Source organism: Ambystoma mexicanum, chromosome 4q (genome assembly GCF_040938575.1).
Source record: "Ambystoma mexicanum isolate Mex_15411 chromosome 4q, UKY_AmexF1_1, whole genome shotgun sequence".
Taxonomy (NCBI): domain Eukaryota; kingdom Metazoa; phylum Chordata; class Amphibia; order Caudata; family Ambystomatidae; genus Ambystoma; species Ambystoma mexicanum.
Window position 1 is genome coordinate 1121870254 of NC_090928.1, and position 15580 is coordinate 1121885833.

General features: G+C 45.3%; 1 protein-coding gene across 3 annotated transcripts in view; it reads right to left on the reverse strand.

Annotated features, from left to right (window-relative positions):
* EPHX1 (epoxide hydrolase 1) overlaps positions 1-15580 on the reverse strand; it is a 325954-nt gene that overhangs the window by 292789 nt on the left and 17585 nt on the right. Inside the window, exon 2 of one of the 3 annotated variants that reach the window (XM_069608698.1) lies at positions 13344-13460. The exons of the other annotated variants lie outside the window; for them this stretch is intronic. The gene's annotated coding sequence lies outside the window, so the exon portion shown is untranslated. The remainder of the gene's footprint in view (positions 1-13343; positions 13461-15580) is intronic. 3 annotated transcript variants of the gene reach the window in all.

The following is a 15580-nucleotide window of genomic DNA, read 5'->3' on the forward strand; positions in this document are numbered from 1 at the left end:
AAGTTGTCAACCTGGGGCAAAATAAACTGTATAAAAATGAATTTGACACCCCGGATAAATAACATCTCAAGTATGCTTCCTGTTAGGGTACCAAGAAGCATTTTCAAGGAGATCGATAGAAAATTGGGGGGGAATAAACCTGCCTAATTTCCTGGACTACCATTTATCATTCTCCGCTCGCCACTTGTGCAAGGTTGCTGACTATCAATGAACAGTCTGAACTGTTGTCATGGGAGTGTGGTGTGGTTTCCCAATTGGACCCTAAAGCCCTGCGGTCTTCTAAAAGATGTAAATTCAAAAATGTCCAGTGCACTCACTTCATTTCTGCAGGACTGCTGGTGTGAACTCTCGAGTCGTATGGGTACTGATCCCCATTTACACCCAGATGCATCCATATGGAATAACCCAGCATTGAAATTCCAGGGTAAGTCCCTCTTTTGGATAGAATGGTTTGTGGCTGGTATAAAATACTTTAAAGATTTGTTTGAAGGTGGCAATTGGATACCGTATGCTCGACTTGCACAGTTACACGACATGGCAGACTGCTCGTTTGCTGAGTATCGAAAACTGAAGATTATAATTTCAGTTTGTGTTGAGGTGCCACAATTGAATATTCAAAGTGCCCCTTGGGCAGCTGTGGAGTTATGCTCGAGTGCTGCACACCCTGCTTCTACCATGTAGGAGGGGTGTGGGGGATTAGCAGTGGTAGGGTGGGAATGCTTACCAAGAACGGAAGTGTTTATTTTTTAAATAAATAGCGCCTCATTCAATTCCCAATAAAATTCCACCTTGTTGTCGGTGTCCCATTGGAGTAGGGTATGGCATAGTCCATCTCCAGTTTAACAGCAATTTTTATTTTCAGGTGCACAGCTCCTCCTGGTCGTGCTGGTTGGGGCTTGGGGGTGGTTGGTTCCCTTGGAGACTGGCCCAGATCAGGGCCGGAAATCAGGGACTACACAAGTACAGATATAAACTGCAGGGTCAGGAACCGAACAGTCAAAGTTCTGTAGAGTTGCGTGCTGCTAGTTTCTCACGTGGAGTGGTACTTTAGTAAGAGAGGAGCTCATTTCTGGTGTCTATGGCTTTGTTGTGCAGTATGTGGCAGACCGTCCCCAGGTTTCAGCACTTGGGGATACGCTTTGCTAAATCTCTGTAGATGCCAATAGATGTCTGGATGGTGCAACCTCTCCAATTGTGAGGTTTGCTCCATGGTGGTTGCTAGGAAAGATTCCCACTTATGTGAAGTTTTCCCTCCAGTTGTGCAACTCCCCCATCACCTCCCAACTAGTTGCTGCTGTTTAAACACCATAGTCTGACTTTACCAGTGGAGCACAGCCTTCAGCTGCACTCCACTGGGCTTTTTCCGCTCACTTTATTATGGGGAAACAGGCATGCCCTTAAAAAAAGTCAGTACTGGGAGACTTTGTTTCCCTTATTTATTTCCAATGTTGCAACGTTTCAGCAACATGTTACAAGTGCAGAATGTACCTTACAGTACAGTGCCCTTGGGTCTTTCTTTAATTTCCAAAGGCCCTAGACTCCCTCAAAGGATTTTTTTTAGAAGTGCAGATGTGCCTTGGACAGGGCTGGTGGCAGCTATCTTTTCACAGATTGTTAGTTAACCCTTTCTTGTCATGCAAATCGCGCTTGGCATAGAAAGTTGGCATTGCTCCAAAACAGCCATGCCACAAAGTTTTGTCCTATCCTTTGGCCATCTTGCCCCTTTGCCTTCCCCAGGTTGAACCGAACCAGGTCAGTCCTTATTTGGGCATGCATTCTCCCACAAAACGCCAAGCTTTCGCGGGCTTCTGCATGCCTTGTGTGTGTGCTTCCACGATGTGGGTTGGACGATCTAGTTCCAATACACATCCTGGGTGCCAGAGAGTCTGGTGTGCTGTGAATGACTGGGACTACTGTGGTCCGTGATCGGTCAACATCTGGTGTGCCTATATTTGAGCAGATATCCTGTTAGGTCCTCTTCGTTTTGGTGCAAAGGAGATTCTGGATAAGAGAAGGCCCCAAACACCCACACCAGGCCGATCTCTTTCTCACTGAACCTAGGATAGGATCCAAGCATCCTGAAACTAAGAAGCCGAGTCAAGGAACAGCTGGAAGGTTTGGCACCCTGAGCCCGCTGGACCCCTCTGCATCAGATTGAACTAGAAGGTCTGCAAAGACGCTTCGACCCATTAGAATAGTGGGACCAACTATTCTCGGCACCTTCATCAAACCCTGCAGGTAAGCCTTCTCAGGTGGGTCCCTGGGCCAACCAGTGGGCTCAGCTGGCGAAGGACCTTTGCTCTGACACCGCACCATTTCAAAAAGAACCTTGAAAGATGGTACATCGCAAGCTCCGTGTTCACGGCACTCTCACACCGAATTTCATACACTTGGCATTCCCAGGTCTGGAATAAAGAGACCGCCCAAACCAGAGTACACGCGATAACCGTGTCGCCTGGCTGTGGTGGCGAACTTCGCAGGTGCCTTGCTGCTGTGCCCCTTAGCCCTGAAGCCTGCTACAGTGAAACTGGCCTGATCCCTCCACCAGGAGCGGAGAAATCGCCACTGTCCCTTCCAGGGAATCATCGCTGTAACTTCACCACTGAAAGCTGCAGAGTCGCACAACTGCTGCATTCGAACCTGCAACCGAAGTGGACTCGACTGCTGAAGTTTGGTCTGGAGCGCGCCGGGGGTCAGCGAGTACCTGCAACCCTTGCTGGTGGCCCCAAGTGCATCCATCCACTTTTACGCACGAGTATTCCCCAAGGGCCACTCTCCTTTCCACAGATAGCCCTGTGCTATCAAACCTTTCCCAACTCCTGGAAACTGTTTTGCCCTTTTGGGGAGACACTCCACGAATAGTGGAAACTTGTTCTTCATTGCTTTGCCCATATTCCTGAGCTGCTAAAGCCCCTGCCTGGGACCCTGTTTCCGCCTTTCTGCACTATCGCGTGCACCAGCATTTCGAAGTACATTGAGCGCTAGGCGCCTCTTCGTAGGGACTGGACTGCCTCCCATTTAGGGTTTACTTTATGAAAAACTGCCTAAAGACTATTTGCACTGCTTGCTTGCTTCCTTCCATTTTAGGTTGTGGACCCATTCTGTGCCTTTATCCCTTTAGGCCACTTGGTATTGTGTATATGTATTATAGTAGTGTTGTGTTGGTTTGATGTAGTATTATTATTGATAATTGCTCTGTGTTGAATGTCAAAGGCCTTGAATAAATGTACTTATATTTTTTTTATGTAGATATACCTGTCTGAGAGCGATTTGTAGTGTCCTTTACTCGGTGTGCTGATTGAGGTATTTCAGTCACCCTCACCCCTCCTGGGACCTAGTCTTGACTGCCGCCAATGCTACCCTCATTGGTCTAGCTTGTCCAGGTGGTTACCCGGTTCCAAGAAACTAGGCTAGCCTTCTGAACCTCTGGCCACCAGGTCAGAGTTCAGAAAGCCATCTTAACAGTGGTGATGTTGCTATAGGAGACCCTCAGCCATCATTTGAATCAAACTGGGTGGAACACCATATGCAGTGTTTGAATATGGCCTCCCTTGCTTTGTCACTTTACAAGCAGGTCACAGCCTCAGTGTGAGTGCATACATCTGTCCAAAAGACTGGACTCAAAATGACATGTCATGGATCAGAAGTAAAAAAAAAAAAAATTAAAAAAATTAAAATCACTATGAAGCCATTTTATAATGTACCACCTACTGAACCAGCAGTATCTACAGGCATTACAAACACAAAGCACACATAGGGTGTGCTTTGTGTTTGTAATAGGTAAACAGGCACAAACAGATTCATGGAGATGCATTGGTCTATGTCCCTAGGGCAAGGGGGAAGCCAACAATTTCAAGGGATCCCCTCGACAGCTGATATTTTTATAGGGTGCATAGATTGGTGGCAAACAGTACCACATTGACCTTGAGCGCACTTGTCAGACTGTCTTGCAAACTGATGGTTCTGGGTGATTTCCGAGGACTCTTCAGAAAACCATTGGCACAGCAGTGTTTCAGCACACACACATTGCTACAGTGGAATATATATCTATTTTTCTTCTGCTGTCGTTATCGCAGTTGGTGGAGGAGCACTCCTTAGTCCCAAATGAGTTCAGGAAACCAGGATGCCGAAATATTTCACTTTATTTCTGTTTTAAAAAGGTTATCAAATTATTGCACATCCTCATGGCAGGTAAAATGTTCTCACAAGCCACTCACATTGTGGCCCTCCCAAGGAGACTGGCGCATAGTAGATGGAGTCTACGCATTTTACGGTCCACCGCTTGTTCACAACATATATGTCCATATAGCATTTGGTCATTCATGCACTCTAAAGGATTTCCAGTCATGTACCCATCTACTTGCCTGTGTGATCTGTGTGCGATTGTGGACCAGCAGCATCCCTGCATCCATCTGGTGCAGCTCGATTTGTCACCAATGACCAGGTGTCCGCTGCTTGCGATGAGGGGCGGTCCCGATTCCAGCGTGTGGCATTGCAGTGTTATCATGCATGCCTTCTTTGAAGTGTTGATTTTGAATTTTAATTAAGGTCTGAAAACTTGCCTCATCCGATTCTATGTCAAGACCGGAGGCGAACATTATGCTTAAACTTCTTTAATTCTACTCAACAGTTCAACAAATAAACTGAAAATGATCTCAATTTTCTTTTTTAAAACTACATTTCCCTCTCATCACACTCCTCTTTGTAGTCCATAACACTTCCTGCTCTTGGCCTCTAGTCACTTCCTGTCTTTTGATCCACCTCTTCTTTTCCTGCTCATCAGAAAAATAATTTCACACTCCTACTGTAGGCCGTATATAACGAGTAGAATACGCTAATTACTAATTGGTTAAACCGTATAGTATTTAATTATAAACTGTAAGCGCGTTTTAGGGATGTGTATTAAATATCTGGTTTTCATTTGCCGGTACCATCAGACTTACAGTTACCAGCTGAGAGCACTGAACGCAGTAATAGAAGCTGCCTTTCCCTGCAGTCTACTGAGCGGGACCCATGCTTTATTTCAAGCACGATCAGGGTCCCACTCGGCTCAGGAGGGAGCGGGCAGCACGGAGCTAGCCATGTCGCTTATGCAACGCAGCTTATCACTCATCCGGGCCGCCATCGGGTGAAAGCACCGACACGTGTACAGAGCGAAGACGGCAAGAATAACTGAGCCGTTTCACCAACAGCCCAGGGAGCACACGTTGAATACAGGAAGCAGCAGATGCGACGAGCGTGCTGTGAATTCCAAGCTCAGCTCGAGAACGCTTGTGCAGATATGTGTTCTGTCAGTTAAGACTGTTACAGACCAAGGAGTCTGCACATTGCTTAAAACGAAGAATCAATAATAAATTAAAGTGAACAGTGCTGCTGTTAGAAAGCAGACATTACTGTAGGTGCGGAAAGGGTCAAAAAGAAAAAGCAACAAAAAAAGAAATGCTTTAATGTGCTAAGAGCAACAGTTTAGAGTGGACGTGCAATTCGGCCTGCCCTGTTCAGTCATTGGCACACAATACCATGAAGCCAGCAAACATGTCAGATTATGGCTGGAGTGAGGAGGAGCAAGCACATAACGACTTAGTGCTAAGCTTCAAAGAGGTGCTCAGAAACGTATAGGTTGAAGCAGTGGCGGAAGGATTCAGGCCCACCCAGGAGAGACTAGCAATGCTGAAATCCATCCTCGGCCAGAAACAGAAAGGCACCAAGATCAGAAAAGAAAGCACGCCCACAAGGGAAGAGGAGAGCCTGCAGGGGTGTAACAAGACCCAGTAGAGGAAAGCCGACTCCGCCAGGTTGCATGTATGGGGTAGAGAAAATAAAATTAAAAAACACCAGAGATAGCTGACACCTTTGGTATGCTGAACGACGCTTTCTTGCAAAGGGCAGCAGTGCTATGCCTCCTGACCACCAACCCAGGGGAAGACAATATGGGGGATTCCGACGCTGGCTCAGAAGAAGAGTCACCAGAAGCTATGGCCTCTTCCCAGGAGGAAGGCAGTAAGCCTAAGTAAGCGCGGGCAGGACCCACAAGTGTCAAGCAAGCAAGCCCGAAAAGAAAACCTAGGAGGTGGCAGAAGCTGAAATGTCAGACATGTTTAATCTGGACGATATCAGGAACACGAGATCCTCAGACTGGCAGCCTTCGCCTAGAGTGGCAAAGTATACGATGCAGAGAATTAGGAAAGCACTGGATAAAGACATGGCTGTGCATGAGGGCAGAATGCCCACGCCCAGGCCTGGCATGGAAAGTGAGCGACCCGCCCGCACTGGATCCAAAAATGCTTGCATTTGTTACAAACCCATCCAAAAACCTCTAGGAGGAGCGCTGCTCTGATTGAGATATATGCATGAGGGGCGGGCCCCGTCGATTGAAGCGGGTCTTGTCCAACTGTTACATTTGCAAATGTAACAGCTGGACAAGACCCGCTTCAATCGGCGGGGCCGCCCCTCATGCATATATCTCAATCAGAGCAAGCGCTCCTACACAGCGAGCTGAGGCAGCGCGAAAGGAAGGAGGCCATTGAGCTATGCATGCAAACACCCAAGTTCGTGATCAATATGTTCCTGGTTGACAGGAAAGAGAACGTCGGGCCAGTCATAAACCTGAAGGAGTTGAACAGTTGGATTATATACAGACATTTCAAGGTGGAAGGTATCCATCAACAGAGAAATTCTAAGAAAAGGGGACTGGCTTTTGAGGATAGAGCTAAAAGACGCCTACCTCACAATACCTGTAGAAGCAGAATATCACCCTTTTCTAGCGTTCAGCTGGGCAGGGCAATTCAAGAAGATGCCGTTCGGGCTTGCATCAACACTGGACATTCATCAAGCTCATCAGACCAGTGGCAGCAGCTATCAGAGAGAAAGGAATATGTATAATAGACTTTCTAGGTTTTGTGGTGGACACGAAGAAACTTCCAAATGAGGTAGATTTGAGATATCAAGAGAGAGATCAAAGCGTGTCTCGAGAAACAAGTAATTTCTATGCAAGCACTAACGAGAGTAGTGGGACTATTGGCATCCTCCATTCAAGCCATATTTTCAGCACCCCTACATTACAGAGTGCTCCAAAGGCTGAAGATCAGGCACCTACAGCAGGGTCTGAGATACCAACAAACGATACCAACAGATCAAGAGTCAAACACAGGGTTACATTGGTGGCTACAAAATATGGACGTGTGGAATGGGCGTGCCATTTTCCTAATCAGTCAGACGCCAGCAGAGCGGGCTGGGAGCCCAGTGTGGCACGCTAGAGACAAGAGGAAAACTGAGCTTTGGGGAGTTACAGCTTCATATAAAACTGTCTAGAAATGTTAGCTGGATCGTTCGCAATAAAAGCCTTCACAAAAGACAAGGACAACTGTTGCATACCGCTGAAGATGGACAACATCTCAGCAGTCAAATATATAAACCACCTAGGAGGGGAAAGATCCAGACAATTAGCGGAATTAGCAAAGGACTTCTGGCATTACTTCCTACAGATGGGATCTCAGTGACTGCTGAGCATCTTCCAGGGACCCACAACTTGATAGCGGATTGGAACACCCGTCATTTGACGGACCCTAGTGACTGGAAACTCAAGTGTATTCCGTCAGCTGGAGCAGTTGTGGGAGCCGATACACAGATTTTTTCGCCTCAAGGCTGAGCACACACACAAGCCAGTTCTTCAGCTGGAGAATAGACCCGCGTGCAAGGGGAAAAGACAAGTTCCTTCAAGACTGGAGCGGGAACCTGCACTATGCGTTTCCTCCCTTTATGATGTTGAGCAGGGTTCTAGCGAAGGTTCACAGAAAGAGCGACGATAATTTAGGCACCCATATGTAAGTCACAAGTAGGGTTTCCAGCTCCGATGGAAATTTCCTTCGGATTTCCGGTGGATTCTCTCGTCAGGAGAGCACCTACTCACAGACCGGGCTGGATTGTTTCATCATCTGAAGGTGAACGCTTCCCCCCAATTGCTTGCAAGGTATCGGGGAAAGATGGGTCATTGCCAGGTATTTCGTGCCACGCTACCCAGCTCATTGTGGATTCTTGGGCCTTGACCACACGGAGGAGCTACGACGCAGCATGGGGCAAATAGGAAAGCTGGTGCAAAAGGAGAGGTATTCCTTCTGTTTCTGCCCCTGTAGCGGCATTCCTTAATTTTCTGACAAATCCTTCAGGCCAGTAGGAGTATATAGATCCGCAATATCAACATGTCATACACCAGTGGACCGTGCGCCTCTAGGAGATCATCCGCCAGTAGTCAGGTTCATGAAAGGTAATCGATTTCACATAACCAAGGTCCAAAATACACGCAACTATGGGACTTGAATGTAGTGTTCCAATTCCTGGCCAGCTGGCCATCGAACAAATACTTGTCACTGATGCAATTATCAGGGAAATTAGTAATGCTGCAGTGTCCTGTATCATGCAAACGAGTCTCAGACATTAGAGCATTGGAAAGACATACAGAACAGAAGGAGTTACGTTCACATTCGCTAGAAGAAGTAAGACAAACTCATCATCGATTTTGTATCCTAATTTGACCAGAGAGCTAAACTGTGCATGGAGGCTTGCATCCAAGAATAGGAACACAAGACGGCGGAACTGTGCCCAGGAGAGTCACAATTGTTGATTGCATGCTGAAAGCCTTATTAGGGCAGTAGCAACAGCCACCATCGCCAGATCGGTCCCTGAGATTATGCAACAGGCAGGGATCGACCTGGCATGATTTGGGGCTCATTCAGTGAGAGGAGCTACGACATCGAAAGCATTCACAGCTGGCATAGCATTGGTGGAGACTTTGCTGGCAGCAGACTGGTCTAGTGACAGTTCATTTAAGACCTTTATTTTAAGCCTGTACAGTCAGTGGCGGAAGCAGTGATAGAGAGCTTCAAGCATAATGCTCACCTCCCGTCTTGACATAGAATGAAGATTAACCCGGCATATGGCGCAGGGAGTCTTGATTCTAAAGACACAAAGGCGAGCATTCCTTTCCCACCCAGCGCATGCACCGTGAATAGAGACCGCATTAACATCTTGTTCCCTTATGATGCGTAGGGCAGTGCATTCCTTTCTGGTTTGACAGGAGACGACCAGAAGAACGGCTGCCCAGAAGGCGTTGTGAGGATGAGCCATGAGAGCACTGGCACGAATGGACAGCACTAGTTTATGGAGGAAGACAGGATTGCCTGAGACGTTATCAGGGACAGTGTGGTTTTGTGTGCCATTGGAGTTACAGTTGCTGTGTTTAAGGATCAGTTCAGAGCATCCGAAGAGGTGGAGCAAAGGATAGAAGTGACTAGAGGCCAAGAGTAGGCAGTGTTATGGACTTTGATGAGGGAGGAAATGTAGTTTAAAAGTTGAGATCATTTTCTGTTCATTTGTTGATACTGCTGAAGAGTAGAATTAAAGAAGTTGAAGCATAATTCTCACGTTACTGCCTTGAATATAATCAAGACTTCCTGTGCAGTATGCAGGGGTAATCTTCATTGTTTCCCTCATCTATAATCTCCATCATGCTTTGCTAGTTCTCTTGTGTCAACACCAGACCACATTTTGGCTGTGCCGTAAATGTAATTTTAATAACTGCTTTCACACTCTTTGTGACATTGCCGCTTAGCATCAGCTACGGTTTACGCTTTAGTACCCTAGGCGTAGGGCAATGTTTGGGATAAAATAAAGACCTGAATCAACGGCCTAGAGAGAAATAAGGGTTTCTAAGGAGGGAAAAGTCTACCTAAGGGGTGGGTTAAAGCTTTTAGCTCCTGCAGGCTAAAAAGAGGGCAGTCTTTTTTTTGTCTTCTTTAAACGGCATGGTCACATCTGCAGCAGTCCTGTTTCCATTGTGGTGAGGCAGCACATTGCTTGTTCGAAGGGCTGAAGCACACAATGAAGCGGACGAGCAGGGTTGGTGTGCGAGCAGAGACTGCCCGTCAACCACCACACCTGAGAAAGCTAGTATCGTACCAAAACATTAAAGCCTATATTTTCAAATTCCAAAGCGAAATTAAAAACAAAAAAGCTTTTAACCAAATGTAGATGGGGTTGGGTAAGGGGATTAATTACAGTAGGTCCCCCCCACACGCATTTAAAAAGTAACAAAGATTTTTTTATATATATAATAAATAAATGTTATAACGTAGCTCCAGTTGGCTAAGGTGCAGATGCCATGGGGGAAGGAGAAAATCCCATAGTGACACGATGTGTAAACCTACGTGCTACCACTGTATCCTCCGCTGCTTTCCTCCAATCTCCATTCTCTGAGATGGCACACCTGATGCTATTCTGGATTACTCTATTGAATCTCTCAACGATTCAGTTTGTCTCTATTGAGCTGGTTTTATGCTCTATGCCATTCCTCTTAAGAAATGCCTCCATTTCTTCAGACACAAGTTGAACTCATTATCTGTCAAAATGGTCTTTGGATAACCCTCTCTTTTAAAAATGTCTTCCAGAAATGCAATTATATCTTTAGAAGAGACGTTTTGTACCCATGTAATCTCTACCCATCGAGATAGCAGATCTACTAAGCCCCACAATGTGCAATCCTACACGCTCCCAGGGTACAGAAGGAATAGACATTACCGTCACTGGTTCTACTCTTTTAATACAACCCTTTCCTGACTCTTCACACTTGTGACACTCTCTGATTAATCTCTCTACCTCCATGTCCATTCCAGGCCACCAGTAGTCTTGTTTTATGAGTGATTTGGCTTTTGCCATTCCTTGGTGCCCCTCATGTGCGATCTCTAGAATTGTCTCTTAAACTGATGGGTGGAAACACGTTGTCCCCTCTCAAAAATCATGCCTTTGTTTATTAGCAACTCATCAAAAACATGTCTAACTGCATTTGGCATGGATCCCTTCCTTATCTCACTACCTTTAGTGCCACGTTCGAGACATTCCTAAGTACTTCATCTGCTAACATAGCTTCCTCCCACTCTTTCTCTGACACAAACTCTTGGTTAACGCTTAAAGCTTGATCCTCTTCACGGGCATCATCATTTTCAACTACATTGGTCAGCCGTGACAGACAATCGGCTGCCTTGTTCCTCACTCCATTCCATTTCCCAGTTGTAATCTTGCATACTTGCCATCCACTTACGTCTTCTTGAAGACACTTTTTCCAAACCTTTTGTCATCAAACTTTCTCTCAACGGTTTGTTATCTGACCACAAATCTCATAACCCAAAGAAAAGGGCAGAACTTATAAAACTGCCCACTTACTGGCTAATAGCTCTGTTTCTATTGTGAAATAATGATGCTGCGCCTCCTTCAAAACCCTGGATGCAAAAGCAGTGGGACACTCTTTCCCTTCGTTTCTCTGAGATAACACCGCCCCAAACCATGGTTACTTGCATCTGTTGTGAGAATACTTTTCTTGTTGGGATCAAAACACTTACTTAAGACTACCTTTATTTCTTCAAATTCTCGCTCACGTTCATCACCCCACTGAAACCCCACACGCTTCTTCACAAGTTCCCTCATGTGAGAGGTTTTATCCGCCAACTCAGGAATACACTTGGCATAGTACTCAACCATTCCTAAAAAGGATATTATTTTGTCCTCGTTATTTGGGCTGGGAAAATTTTAATGGTATTCACTAGTTCTTTCTTCGATATACCTTGTTCAGATATTTTGTGTCCTAAATACTGTATAGTGGACTTATGGAATTTGCATTTATCCTTCAAGTGTTAGGCCAGCTTCCTTTAACAAGAGGATGCAGCAAGGCATCCCACCTTCGTCACCACTGAAAAGATCCACGATGCAGAATGGAGGTTAAGAGTTCTCTTATTGGAGTTCATACGTACGCCCATCGGCTCCTCGGCACAATTGCATTCAACTCCCAACAGCTTTCCCCGGTGCATCTTTCTTCTTATATTCCATACTCTACATTCCACGCTTACCCCAGGATGGAATGCTGTGTGTAGAGCATGAAACACTACAGGTAGTTCATTTATCAACCTTAGAACGATAAAGGTCTGGGTGGGCCCTGCTGGCATTCCGACTTGAAGTGCAAACTGGCCCCAAGTCAGTGGCAAGTGTGCAAGCCACACAGATGCAGCAATGTTTGGCATCCTGCCTCAGGGAGTCATGTTTGTGTTCAAGGTCTCATTAAAAGGTTGGGGGGGGGGGGGGTAGTGGGGGTGCTGCTGTATTAGTAATTTACTAAATCAATCCTCAAAATAGTTTCATTAAAAATGTCAGAGATACATACTGTGTCAAACACTAAACACTAGATAGTGCAGCCCGTGCCTGAAACGTAATGCACAATTACATTAATGTAGGCAGACAAAACAAGCAAGAATGTAATGAGGACATTTGTCATCAGAGGGAAAGGGGGAGAGGGGAGTGAGGGTGGAGGCAAAATATTACTCCTCTAGAAAATACATGTGTATTGTGTCATTCCGATTTAGAAGCCAAGTGATATATTAGCTCATTACAAGACAATACAAAGTAAACCTTCTGCCAGACATTAAGCATGCTAGCAACAGATTAATAATGTATTAACCTGTGGCGTATGCTGAATAAATTATGAAACTCTAATGGGTTGGAGCTTAAATTGTAAATTTCAGTACTTAGTAGTGCTCCAATTCGAACGTTATCCCGGTGTGCCCAGTGTGGAAAGGTTTCTTAAATAGTGAGCTGTTATTTACAAATGTAAGCCGAGGAAGAAAGAGAAGACAAAAACAGAGGGGAATCGAAAACACGAAGGGAATAAAAAGATACAGGTATTGTTTAAGTATGGCACACACTTAACTTCACATTGCAGCTTTTGGGTCTAAACCAATCTAACTTCTGATCTTTTTAATGTAGGCATATGCTGCCTTCTGCTTTTGCTAGTTTGAGGAGCTGGTCATTTGTGTCTGTCATCTAAAACATTTCATTAACTGTTGGGAGGAGGGCGCCTCTCAAATAATCTCCCGAGACCTCAGGCTCTTTCTAGGAAGTGCTCCAGATAAGACTTTGAACTGGGAGTATTTTACTCACCATTTTTTAAAACTAATAGAGAAATTATTTTTAGGGAGTAAAAAAGTAATATAAAATACTCCCATTGGGAATGTGTAAGAGTCAAAATTTACTGAAAAACAGATGTATTTTCTTTATAATTAATATTTATTTATTTTCACATAGGTGAAAATAATTAGATACTATTTACCTCTCCAAAATATGCAGTAATAATAGTAGTTTCTTGCTCCAGAACTATGCATACTACTGGCCCAAACAGATCGATGGAGCTCTGTGGGTGAACGCAGGATGGCAAGCTCCTATGTGTTGGTTTCCTATTTTTTGTTGGGATTATTTGTAAAGGAGCATTTCCCCATTTTTAGGGTGTAAATGTGGCTGATACACACCTTATCTGTGGGCTGCTTCGAGGTCTTCACCAATGGTTAAAGTGGGACCACTTCGTGGTTCTACTCCAGGCGAGGCTCCAGTATCTGCAATCGCCACTGGCTAGCGATTATGGACTCCTGTGGAGTAAGAAATGGTTTGTCATGTAGGGGGGGCGATAGACCTTTCCTGCCCGATTAGTAGTTTGCAACTTAAAACGTGTACCCATGCGAGTCCAGACCTTGTTTCTGCACCACCATAATAGATCTCCTTCTACTGCTAAACAACTTAGCATGGATCATTCTGCAATTTGATTCATATCAAGTTATCTTCGCAGCTGCAGGTCTTAACCCTCACCTTTTTATCAAGTAATTGGCAAAGTGTGAAGTCCTGTTGGCATTCAAACCCATCTTTAAGAACGGCCACCCCTGCTTAGTCTACAAACAGTTTGTCACCTGGACATTGGCCACCCTTGATCAGGGAATCCCTGCAAGATCTCCAGGAAAATCTGCTACCCCCTAGTGTGAAGTGTTTTTACCACAAGTTGAAAATCCTTGCACTGCACACTAAGGCTGCACTGGAGTGCTGATGGTAGATTAGCTGTAACCCAGAAGCCAGGGAACGCTCATGAAACCATCCTCATAACTACAAAGCTACAAATAATTCAATAAACATACAGTACTACCTTAGCTAGTAACATCACACAGGAAGGAGTCGCTGTAGCAAGAGAACTGGGTGTCCCACTAGCTCAGTCTATTCTTCCCTCATTATAGCTCTCCCACAAGATTGCTGAGTTTATTATTAATAGAATGTAGAACATTATCTGTCATGCTTCCCGAACCTCAAATATATCTTGCGACACATCCTGGTTTTAATTCACTTCTTCTACTTTAAAAGAGATGAGGTGTTCCCTTGAAGCCAGGACACAGCAAACGTAATTGATGCGATTTAGACATCTTTGCCTCTGCTATCTTGGATATGGTGAACCCATCTCTTCTGAAAGGCCATGGGCCTCTAGAATTCAAGGAGTGTCAAGTTATACCCATTCTCAAGAAATCTTCCCTGGACTCAGGGGGTCCTGTGGATCTTCCAAGTAGTTCACTTTTTCACAATTTAGCTAAACTCAGAGAAGGCATTCATCGGGAACAGGACTTGCAGGCACTAGATTCCTTGATGGACAGCAAAAAGGCTTCCAATCTACGAGAGGCACTGAGTCAGTCCCTGTGCTTAATTTGTGGCTGGTGAACCACTTGATCCTTTTAAATAGTATGCCACATTGGACGTGGTCGACCACAAGCTGCTGCTCCGGGGTCTTGGAGATGGAATAACCCGAGGACCTTCTCCTGGATGCAGTCCTGGCTTTCCTGCCACTTCAATCTGTACTCACAACCCACCCCCTTTTGACTTCCAATGCTCATGATTTTGGGTGAATGCTTCCACAGAGCCTCCTTGTCCCCATTCTGATCATCATGTATGTTCAGCCACTGACCAAGCTCGTCCACTCTTTCGGTCTCGGGGTCCTCCTCTGGCTACGTAGCCCAGGAGGGTCTGTGGTGGAGATCAGGCACTTCCTGGCAGCCCCTGCATAGCCGATGAGCTATCGTCAGAGCAGTAAACTCGGATACAACTGAGGTCGTGCTAGTAGAGGTATAGATAAGTCCTGGAATTACTCAGGCTGGGCACTTGTCATGGAGACCCCACAGTGTGACTGTTTGGGTTAAAAAAAAAAAAAAAAAAAATATATATATATATATATATATATATATATATATACACACATATTTGTTGTTTTTTTTTTTAAAGCCGACTGTTCAGTGGCTCAAACGTCAATTGCTCCACAAATCAATCTGTGATAAGCTTCAGTTTTTATCAGTTAAACATTTTGCAGAAGGTCCTCTTGATTCGCTTAGACAACTGCAACATGCTTTACCTGGGTGTGCCCTGGCTAGGTTGTACAGAGATTGCAGATGGCTCAGAATGCTGCCACCAGGTTTCTGACCTGGACTTCGAATTTTGACCATCTTACTCCAGTCCATCCCCATCTGCGCCGACTGGCAGGTGCATCACATTCAAGGGCCTATGCCTAGCCCACCAAGCCTTTCATGAAGGTTGTGGTGCTCCTTTTCTTATTTCTACATGTCTACCATCCTTGTTAGATAGAGTCCTTGTATCTAGCGCCTCACTCCAGGACAGTCCCAAGATTCCACCAGCAACGGGTGGGGTGGCGCCAACTTTTCAAGCCTTTCCCTCTCCTCGAATC